A 10,000-nucleotide genomic window follows, 5' to 3' on the forward strand; every position below is an offset into this window, starting at 1 on the left:
TATGTACATATACATATACATATATATACGCGCACACATATATATATACACACACACACACATATATATATATATATATACATATGTATATATATATTGTATATATATAAATATATATATATATATATATCTATATCTATATCTTTATCTATATATATATACGTGTATATATATATATATATATATATATATATATATATATATATATATATATATATATATATATATATACATATATATATATATGTACGTGTATATATATATATATATATATATATATATATATATATATATATTTATATATATCTTATATATATATATATATATATATATATATATATATATATATATATATATCTATATATATATAGTGTGTGTGTGTGTGTGTGCCTTATTCCAGTACAATATACTATATATGTTCCCAAATTTAATTCTAGGCGAGGATGGAGAAGTATAATCCAGTTTTGTTAATATCCATATTCATGTAGGCAGTGAATTTGGTTTTTGATATCTAGCCAGGCCGTAAGTTTAGGTAACTTATCTTAAAATATTTGCTGAAAATCGTTAGTGTAACATCTTTTGGAGCTGGCCCCATAATGTATAGATGAATATATATAGGCTACAGCTATATGCATATGAAAAAGAAAAGCACAAAATCGTTTATATATATATATATATATATATGTATATATATATATATATATATATATATATATATATATATATATATATATATATATATATATATATTAGATAGGCTACATACAAAAGGAGCTTCGTCCACTGGTAATCAGCTGAAAAGGTCCACCTCCAGTAGATATAAGGTCAATGTATACACGTAATAATCAAATGATCGTCGACTTTTCTGTTACATATTTCTAGTAATTCACTATATATATATATATATATATATATATATATATATATATATATATGTGTGTGTGTGTGTGTATATATATGTATATATATTTATTTATATATATAGGTGTGTATATATATGTTTAATTATTTAGAAATGATAGAGTATCAAAAAGTACTATCTTTTCCCAAATGAAATATGATTTTTTTTCTACAAATACTCGTCTACTGGTAGTCTCTAGACTTCTTACTTTTCGTATTAAAAAACATTACAGTGATATATAGCGATGTTTGACTTAAATGTATGCACATTACCAATGGTGATATTCAATGTCACTTCTGTAGGCTACTTCTCACTAGAAAAGGTCATAAAACTTACATAAATTTCCAAGAAAGTTTTAGAATGTTAAAAGAGGCTGATGTGTGAGATTATATTATATATAAATGTGTGCATGTATGAGTTACCCTTTATGAATATCTAGAGCGGTTGTGGTTACTTTTAATATGTTTGTTAATTATCTTTGAAACACCTACATACTCAAGTATATGTGTTTCTTTGTGAATGTCCTATGTTTTCAGAATACAGTACACAGTAAGCACTAATATCGATGTATTGTCTTTGCATTTAAAGAATCTGTTACAGGACAGGTGTAAGTTTTGTTGTTTTTGAAAATGACTAAATAAATATTATGATGGATTTGTTAAAGACTTGATAAGTATTATGATGGATTTGTTAAAGACTTGATAAGTTCACCAAAATAAAAAAAAAAAAAAAAAAAAAAAAAAAAACCTTAGTATCAGATGTATGGTAGCCTTCTTCATAGGTGTATATATATATATATATATATATATATATATATATATATATATATATGTTTAGTATATTTACAGTATATAAATGATGATCTGTTTAGGTTTGTGTGTTCAACTTTGCTCGATCATTCATTTGCGTATAAGTACAGTACGTAACTGCACATATAAAGTAATATTTCTTTATATAGATTTAGTCTTGAATAATTTTCTACATGCAATGTGTTAACACCAGATTTGCTCATATATTCTTGTTATTCTACTTTCAGAAATTAATAGTCCACTGCAAGCTTCCTAAATAATGGCCTTAGCTGAAATGTCTGGTATCCTGTCACACACGTTGGTCACAACATTGGACATTCCATCATTCGATGCTACGTCAGCATTTCATCATGAAGATTAAGGACGGGATCTGAAACCTTTATGGTTTTACCTTCATGATGAATCTCGTCTCTCTTTGAAAGTGATCCCTACAGCCTCTATCATCTCTTGCTAAGTGAAACATCTGCTCCCTGCTGTGAGTCCTCTTGACCGAAACATGGATTAATATGTGAAACTTCTTTATCCTGCAGCTTCCCTTTACGTGAAATATCTTCTCACTACTTATTTTTTTAAGTGAAACATCAATGACCGATGTTCGGATTAATTTAGATGCTCTTAGTTTTGCTGCTCCTACTTCAGTTATTTAAGGAACTGTGAATGTATTTCCTTTACATTTCTGTCTGAAGTGACATAGACGAAGATATAATACGTAGCCATATATTACAGAAAAAAATTTGAAATATTTTGCTAGATGTATCATTTGGCTGTGTTGACCAGTATCCATTTATTGGGTACTGTGCTCTTCAGATTTTGAAAATGCTTTTATATCAAGACCAGACTCTTCTGTAGTGAAACTCAAGACGTTAATAACAATTCTGTAAAAGAGCTTTTTAATGCTTCCATTTTGTGGCTTGTTATGATAATGAAATATCTGATACTAACTATAATCATTACATTTTTCAAAGTCTTTGCTGATGGAAAGGTAAAGATTTCAAGCCGAAGACCCTTTGGGATACTGAAATTAGCATAGGCAACTTTTGTGTCGTATGCAAGAGTTCTGATATGAATCTTTGTAGAAATAGTATCGCAGAATAATTTAGGATGTAATTTAACAAATACAGGTATTAGAGTTGACTGTTATAACCATTCATACTGAAGATTAAGTACATGTGAAATAAGCAAACGAAAAGATCTTGAAATTAATCTCAACTTTCTTTAGTTGAGAAATATTTCACATAGGAAAAAATGGTGATACTAAACTGTAAAGTTCTGGAGTTTTTTCGTAGTTGTGACAGTGAGTCATTCAGCCACAGAGCCTATTTATTTACTTGAAATCTAAAATAATAGTGATAAAATTGATGATTGTGCCCAGACACTGAAGGTGGAAGAAAACGGGATACTAATATTGAGGGGTTATTCTTTAGGGCAGGACTGTAGTTGTTCCCAAGTTGTAGTTCGTAGTCGTTATCCCCATGGTAGTACATATCATTGGTAGTAAAGGGTCAAGGATATCTCTTGAGTGTCCGTACGACTCCATAGTTGAAGTCCTAAGTGGTGTTCTGTCTAGTGGTGTCGTCACTGACTGTTCCCTCTCCAGAGACGGCAGCAGAGTTACAATTCCCCTGGTAATGTTGAATAGAGTGATTATAAAAGTCTTTATAATTTACGAACATAACTACAACCCATCTGTCAAAGGGTGGACATAGAAAGGAAAATTGTGTACAGTCTGTATTTTCTGTATGTAAATGTATATAAGATAAATCAAGTCATATAGTTAGCATGTGTTAGTCTGTAAATTTTAGAATCATTTACCATCAGTGCCGTTCTGATGAAGGGGCTGACATGGGCTGCATCTGACAGTCACACTGCAAGGTCACAGAAGCCAAGTATGGGCCTTGCAATCAAAACATTAACAACCGGAACTCAAAACATGCAATATGTCTCTTCTAAGACATTATAAGAGGATTCCCCTTTCGAGCCCCGGAACCTGTGCTTTACAATGAAACTAAGAAAAATTGTATATTATTTGTCTTATCCATGGTCAAACTTGCACTAAAATGGAGGCACAAAATCAAAATGTAAAATACGCGATCAAGAAGTGATTAGCAATGTTGGCTTCTGTCAACCCCTCCAGTACCTATGTGCAATGCAAGTTCCGGGGATCAACATGTAGGACATGTGGACACAATTCTCTCATCCAGAGTATAAAAACTGCCAATGGATTTTTCCTTATTAAAATTTTGAGACTTTTTAATGCATGATAATGTATTATGCACCTGGTGCACTCTTCCTGGTAGACTTATACATTCAGCGAAGGTCGTTGTACATAAACCAGATTGTCTAGTCATTGTGAGCGGTTGTTAGCACCAATTATCCTTCCCTTGAAATTTTTACTAACTTCTATACCTTTATCAGGTGTTAGTCACGGGTTTGCAACATCTCGTTAAAGTATGTATGAAATAAAGCATTTTCTCTTCATATACCGTATATAGATACTGAGAGTTGGTTTCCAAAGTTGTAATGAATTTTCCAAGAATTTTAATCAAACATTCACACTAAAATATGAAATGTAAGTGTGAGCATAAGGAAAGTAGCTCGCCGGGCTATTTAATCCAAATTCCTAAATCCAAATCCAATCGTCTAGCAACAAGTAATAAAAAATAATGTCAATATGATGTTTTACAAGCTTTGTAAATCCTTTTGAATAAATCAATATTTCCTGATCATGTGCACTAATGATGAGCATTTTGTAGACAGTAATCAACACAGTAGTAGGAGTGACCAGTGAATGGCAGAGTTTTCAAGGAATCAGAGTGTCGTAAATAGCGTCAATTTCTAATTTCTGTGAAATCCAAAAACTTGGGGAGCATAGCATCACAACCACTTCCTCTTTCTCCGTCTTACTCTCACATGTCTCTCGACTTAAATTGGTTGCAAAACATTCAGCATTAAAAAAGATTGTGTTCTTACAAATAAGAAACATGAAGAATTTAATCTTTGATCCCCATAGGTTCTGTGATAGCTTAGAGCAAATCCAGAAGACAAAGTTTAAGAAACTTGAATTTAACTGTCGTTATTTTCAGTGTTATTTACTCTAATACACTCACGGAAAATCATATCACTTACATTAGTTATGCGTTGAACTTACACGGATGATACTGACATTTTGTCGTGTTGCTATATACCTTTACTGTATATATTTACACTTTAAATGAGCTTTTAGTTGTAACAGAATTTCTCCCAAAAGAAATTTTTTTTTCCTATAACATGTAATCTGTTCACGTCTGCACGCACACTCATAGTTAACCTTACATCCTTAACCAAATAGAATAATAGAATTTAAAAACTTAAATATTGGACATTTTTAATAGGGTATTAATCTATGGGAGAAAATTTCCTGAAGAGAGCGTGTTTTCCTCTTCAGTTTTGGTCCTAGGAATTACCAGCGTGCCAGTTATGTCTCTCTTATATAATAACAATTTTGTTAAGAACATTAACAAATATATGCTATGCCAGTCTGAACTAAAAAATGGAAATATCTCTGTGATTGTATCAAGCTTGAATGGTATCTAAAAGCAAAATTGTAACTCAATTATTGATCAAATAAAAGGTGTGTACAAGGTTGCATTGCAATTATATTAGAATTAAGTGTAATTAAAGTGACTGAGCCAATGGCTAACACATACCCTGCCTCATGTATATACTCTTTCTCCTGTTGTGCACATTGACGTTTCCTAATCAATCAATTTTCTCTTACATATACAGTCTTTCATGTGCATATACATCTACCTTCTATTCTTCATGATTGCTTTCATACGTGTGTGCACACCACTTTCTACATGCATGCACATAACCACATTGCATTTGCAACATTCCTTGAGTGCACATTTGTATGATTTGGGGGCAGTGTATGCCCACATCCTCAGTGTATCCTTCCAGTCCTTCTCGGCCTTGCAATTAACTATTCTGTGCTTCTGACTGGTACTTGTGACTAGTACGTCTGGTACTTCTGTCTTATCACCATCGAGTGGTACTCGTGGCCCCATACCTTGAATCTCTCGTGCCATTCTGTCTGAGTGTCTGGTTGAAGGTATAGATTCTCAGTTGTGTATATACTGTGTATGTGCACTGTGTAGTGTGTATACATACAGATGTATATACACAGTCGTATTTTGGGCACAAATGTAATATTTAATGTAAATTATATATGTGTAAGGTCAACACTTTATGAAACAGTTTGTTTTGTGTGCCTGTGATTTCTTAATTTAGCGTACCTCCTAAGTAGGGTATAGTAGAGACATTTTATGAGTGATGAGTGACAATGAAAAACTAATATGTGCTAAGATGAGTCTGTTTATGGCATTGAAGGGTGTCTTCTAATTTCAGATGAAATTGTGTAATCATTGCAATTATTAATAGGACAAAAATTCCCATTTGCAAACTTTGCCTCACAAATTAGTAGAAATTGGTATTCTCTGAATTTGTGGTAATAAATACTGTACTGAGCCGTCTTTGATATACTGATGGCAGAAATACCATGTGACATGTAAGTGCATCAAAGAAATAAGAAAAAAAATCTAGAAAAGTGGGAATCTATAATATACACAATAAACTTCTGGAAAATAGAATACTAAAAGTGGGCATTGATATTAAAGGATTTAAATGATTAAATTGTACACAATCCCTTCGAACTGAAGCCTATTCAATTCACATGTTAGCATCACTGGAGTATGTAGCATAATACTGTATTGTGTTTCCGTGGGAGATAGTTTTAACCCCCATTCATTAAGGTTGAGAATCACTTTTGTGATGACAATAATTCAACCCTAGTGATAGCTGAGGATTAGCACTATGTTCCTTTGACCCACATGATATAGGACATTCCCCACAAGATACTCTAGTGTGTTAGGATGTCGTGAATGCTTTCTATGGTGGTCACTGTGCAAGGTTTATTTTTGTGGCAGTGATATTATGTGAGGAATATAAGAAAGTGGGTGCATCTAGAACATAGAAAACACTGTGTACATTGATTTTGAAAGCAGTGTTATAGAAGATTTATGAATCAGCGGATTATCGTGGACAGTATCTGTACTACGTATCTTATCTGGACTGTCATTGATCAGCCTTTGGGGTGCCACGTGATATCAACTGTGAAGTAAAATAGGAAATATTAAATCCTTTGAAATTCTAGTAAACAATGACTAATGAATTCTTTGATCATACTCTGTGCCATTCATTGGTGACTCCCTTTCCTTTGCCTACATGAGTTTTTTGATAGTTCAGAATAGTTAATTTCATGTGGTGTTCCAGATGCTAGTCATGAGAGTGAAGAATCCTTACCAAGTAGCTATGTTGGTGTCTAGCCGCAAGTTGTTGTCTTTTCTTGCCCTCCCAACTCCCTCTTCTTTGACGTCATGTCCAGCATGTTGAACAATAAAGTTGATCTTGCAAAAGAATGTGTGTTTCATTTCCTTGAGTACAATTGCAGCATATAAAATGATTTTGTTATTCAAACTTTATCATGAATAATTATCTGATAGTGCTATGCCATTACTACCACTCATCCCATCTGTAGTTTTCAATACTCTAGCATTTAAGTTCCTCTGGACTGTATCATGCTCCATTATGCAATACTGTATAGCTTCTAGAAGTTATATACTCAATGCTTAATTTTTTAAAGGATTAGGCAGACAGCTGTTAATACTGTATTTCATCAAGCCTAACAAGGTGCTTACAGCAGCGTCCACAATGTAGGAGTTACAAGTATAATTTCAGTCATTGCAAAATTTATAAACTTTCTCATTTTAAAACAACCGAGTAAGAGGCTATTGAAAATGTTTCTAAAAGAGATGAACAGATTATGCATACTACTGTTCACTGCTCAGCAAGGGAAGGCTCTTTACGAGCGTGGGAGTCATATCCTTGGAAATTTTCTGAAATATATGCAGATGATGTCAAGCTTTCATATATGTTTGCAGTAAAATATTTGATCACACTAAACAAGTTAAATTTGGAATTGCAAAAAAGAACTAAGTTGGTAACCAATCTATTTAACACAATCTCAGCTTTTCAGAGTAAACTGTCATTATTTTTTTAACATCTGGTTGACGGCTTAGTTCATTACATTCCTGAACTTCACAAAACACTCCAAGAGTACAGTGACCGTGGGTCCATGCCCAGCATATGTAAAAGGCAACAAAATAATTCGGAGTCAGGAATTTTATTAGTTTCAAAATTTGGAGGTTCGTGCTTACAGATTTCAACTGAGTTCAATACCAATGCAATTTAATTTAGAAAAAAAAAATTTCTCTTTACATAATCTCCCAGTTGCTGAAATAGAATTTTATGAAATCCAGTAATCCACATAACTAAAACTTGAAACAAGAACTAGAGTTGTGCAGATTTCTGGAAACTTCCAGATACAAAGAGGTTTCCTGTCATTCGTGCTGGAGCTCTAAAAGTGCTGTGTTCATTTGAATCTACCTTTGTTTGTTAGTCTACACTTTCTTTCATGTATAATATGAAGAACAAGAAAATAGCTAGACTCAGCCAGGACCATCTTGAACAGTGGTTGCCAGTTGCTTTGGCAAACACTGATGAGACAAATATAGAAAAGCTAGCCAAAGCAGTTCAGCATCAGGGTTCTCGAGGAATCCACAAACGAGTGGAGAGGTAGACGTGTTATTATTATTATTATTATTATCATTATTATTATTATTATTATTATTATTATTATTATTATTATTATTATTATTATTATTATTATTATCCTAATGTCCAAGATTTGAAATAATTAACTTGAGTGGTAATTACAAAATATTTCTTCCTATGAATATTAAATGTTCTTTTTAGTAGTTTTCCACGCATATCACAGCTTTATTAACGTGAGGAGGAATACAATTGATAATAAGCAAACAATAAAATTCATTTATTTACATTTTAGATATCAATATAATCTGACTTAAGAGGTAAACATATTACCTGTGATTCGCTGTGTCGCTAAGTACTATAATCTCTATGACAGTTATGTAAAATATGTCTAATTGGTGAATGTCAATAACTTCATATAAAAATCAAAGCAGTAAATATTCATTTATGAATCTTCAGTGCTATTTATTAAAAATTTATGTTACTTTTAGATAAATGATGCAGAAGTCTCTTTCACTAACGAATTAGACTGTTTCTTAATTCCCAAACTGTAAAATTATCATGGTGCTCCAACAGTTACACAGAAAACTGGATGGAGCTCATCAGCTTGAAAAGGTTGGGAACTCATTTTGTAGAGAAGCGTCAACCACAACCTCATGTTAGAGAAATGGATATGGATAAGGCAATCCTTATAATGAAAGCAAGATTAAACATGCTTAAACTAAAAACAAATTTCAGGGAACAATGCATAAATAATTTTTGTGACCTGTGGAAAGAGGAAAATAATACAGAACATTTATTTCCATGCCCAAAATTACGAAAGCTAGGAGAACAAGATAAAAGAGTGGATATGTTGCAAAATCCTTAGAGAAAACAGGAGGCATACATTTGTCGGGTCATGAATCTGAGAGAAGAGTTTAAAACTACCAGAACACCTTTGCCAAAAGTGATAACAAGGTATTATCCAAACTGATTTCAAGGTAGAATGAGATTAAAATCAATACTTTAGGTATTGCTCAATTGCAATACTGACTATAGGCTTAGAAACTTTGCACCTATCTATTAATTGATAGAGTGATCGTAAACTTATTATACAGAATGAGCATTTAAGAACCACGACTGAGGGAGCTGTAAACATTGCCTGACACGTCTGACTGTGACGAGCTCGGCCAGGCGGCCTATTCATTCTGTTTAGTGTTCGCTTAACGGTAACAGTGTTCTGTGATTGTGTTCAAGTCTCTATGATGTAATGTTTGAGAAAGTGATACTACAACTACGATGCAGCATGAAGATATTTCATTTAGTAATATGCTTGAAATTAGTGTTATTTGGTGGAGTAGAGGAAACCATCCTAACTAATAAAACGAAGATATTTTGCCTGACCGTATTTTTCTTCCATCAACACCTCTATTCACGCTACACAGGTAAGACGATTTTTGGTGTTAATTTAAACTACTGGATGTTGCCTTTAACATTGTAACATAATTCAGAAATGGTATTGTTCAGTAAATTTGGGAAGATAGCCAAACCTTACCAAATTGGTTTTACAATTTTCCCCCAAAAGATTTTCATAAGCATATTTCAATAAATCATTACTAATTCATTCGTTTAAACCCATATCCATGAATCGCTGGGTAATAAT

At 32.5% G+C, this 10,000-nt stretch overlaps 1 protein-coding gene across 15 annotated transcripts in view; it reads left to right on the forward strand.

Moving 5' to 3' along the window:
• brp (bruchpilot) overlaps nucleotides 1–7,160 on the forward strand; it is a 630,212-nt gene extending 623,052 nt beyond the window's left edge. For all 15 annotated transcript variants that reach the window (XM_068381365.1, XM_068381339.1, XM_068381377.1 and 12 more), the window contains one exon: nucleotides 1,938–7,160. The gene's annotated coding sequence lies outside the window, so the exon portion shown is untranslated. The remainder of the gene's footprint in view (nucleotides 1–1,937) is intronic.
• The last annotated feature ends 2,840 nt before the right edge of the window (nucleotides 7,161–10,000 follow it).

The sequence above is a fragment of the Palaemon carinicauda genome, chromosome 1 (genome assembly GCF_036898095.1).
Source record: "Palaemon carinicauda isolate YSFRI2023 chromosome 1, ASM3689809v2, whole genome shotgun sequence".
NCBI lineage: Eukaryota > Metazoa > Arthropoda > Malacostraca > Decapoda > Palaemonidae > Palaemon > Palaemon carinicauda.